This window comes from Schistocerca gregaria, chromosome 3 (genome assembly GCF_023897955.1).
Source record: "Schistocerca gregaria isolate iqSchGreg1 chromosome 3, iqSchGreg1.2, whole genome shotgun sequence".
NCBI lineage: Eukaryota > Metazoa > Arthropoda > Insecta > Orthoptera > Acrididae > Schistocerca > Schistocerca gregaria.
In genome coordinates, this window is record NC_064922.1 from 501,919,316 (window position 1) to 501,921,408 (window position 2,093).

Below are 2,093 nucleotides of genomic sequence, written 5' to 3' on the forward strand. Positions count from 1 at the left end.
CACTGCATTTCTTCCACGCTTTGTCTCATAACTGCACAATCTATTCAAAATCCAAGTTAGACTATTAATGTATGACTAAGCCTGTCTCTTCAGTAAAATTTCCAGCTCTCTTATTTCCTATCTTCAGTATTAGTCTTAATTTAAAAGTATTTTTGTTAGAAGATCTTACGTTGGTCTTTCTGTGTCGAGATACGATTGGGACAATGTTATAAGATTTACTTCACCTCATACTATAGACGTAAGTAATTCTTATTCTCTAGATGATGCAATTTGTTATAGGTTATGTTGTGTTGTACGATACGTAAGCTAATTATTACTTTCATGGTACTGGAGTACTCCAAACATATGCGATGTTCTTTGAAAACTGCGTTTTCTAGTATAAAAGCGTAAACAAAATGGGAACATTAAGTCAGTATGATTTCACACACAAAACCAATTAGCAAAATTTGCAGCTTTAACGTTAGATGCGACAAAAATCTACATATATTCGTTTGTAATTCGCTATCAGAGGATCTGTTAGATGACTTTCAGTTAGGCTTTCGGAAAGTTAAAGGCATCAGAGAGGCAGATGTGACGCTGCGCTTGACAATAGAAGCAAGAATCAAGAAAAACCGAGAAACGTTCAAGACATTTCAAATGGTTCAAATGGCTCTGAGCACTATGGGACTTAACATCTTAGGTCATCAGTCCCTTAGAACTTAGAACTACTTAAACCTAACTAACCTAAGGACATCACACAACACCCAGCCATCACGAGGCAGAGAAAATCCCTGACCCCGCCGGGAATCGAACCAGGGAACCCGGGCGTGGGAAGCGAGAACGCTACCGCACGACCACGAGATGCGGGCGTTCAAGACATTTGTTGACATAAAAAGCATCTGTCACTGTAGAATTGTGTCCCATGTTCGAAATCCTCGTGAAATGAATGTGATATATATGGAATGAAAATATGTAGAAGAATCGATAGGAATAAAAATGAATAGAAGACGAAGAGTGAAGCGCTCGGATTAGAACTAGTGTGAGACGGTAACGTAGTCTACCGTCTCCATTCTTCATCCTATACACCGAGGAATTACGACGAAAATAAAGAAAAGGTTTAGGAGTGAGATTAAAATTTAGGTTGAAAGGATGTTAATGTTAAGAATCGCTGATGATAGTGATATCTTCGTTGAAAATAAGAACGAGATGCTGAACTTGTTGAAATAAATGAAAAGGATAATGAGTACACACTATAGAATGAGGGTAAACCGAATAAAGACGAAAGTAATGAGGAGTAGAAGAATTGAGATTAGCGAAAAACTTAGCTTCAAAATTGAAGAAGGGAAGAAATTATACTGTGTTCGGAGCAAAATGACAACGACCGAAGAAGCAAGGTGGTCCCAGAAACATGACTACTAGTATAAGACATCTGCCTTAACTTGAGGAAGGACCTTCTGAGCATGTACGTTTGGGTTCAAAAATGGTTCAAATAGTTCGAAGCACTATGGGACTTAACATCTGAGGTCCTCAGTTCCCTAGACTTAGAACTACTTAAACCTAATTAACCTAAGGACACCACACAATCCATGCCCGAGGCAGGATTCGAACCTACGGCCGTAGCCGCAGCGCGGTTCCGGAGTGAAGGTCCTAGAACCACTCGGCCACAGCGGCCGGACGTACGTTTGGGGCACAGCGTTGTATGCACTATGTCCTGGACTATGGGAAAACCAGAAACGAAGAAAATCACAGCACTTGAGGTGTAGTGTTCAAAGTGACGTCGAAAAATAGGTCGACTGAGAAGATAAGAATTGAAGAAACTGCCCGTAGAATACGCAAAGAGTGGAATATGTGCAAAACATTGACAAGAGGAAGGAACATGATGACAGTAGTTGCGTTAAGACATCAGGGAATAACTTCTGTGGTATCTGAGGAAGCTGTTGAGGGTTAAAAGTTTAGGGAAAGATAGAGACCGGAATACACTAAATTATCAATTGAAGACGTTGAAACCGCGCGACTGCTACGGTCGCAGGTTCGAATCCTGCCTCGGGCATGGATGTGTGTGATGTCCTTAGGTTAGTTAGGCCTAAGTAGTTCTAAGTTCTAGGGGACTGATG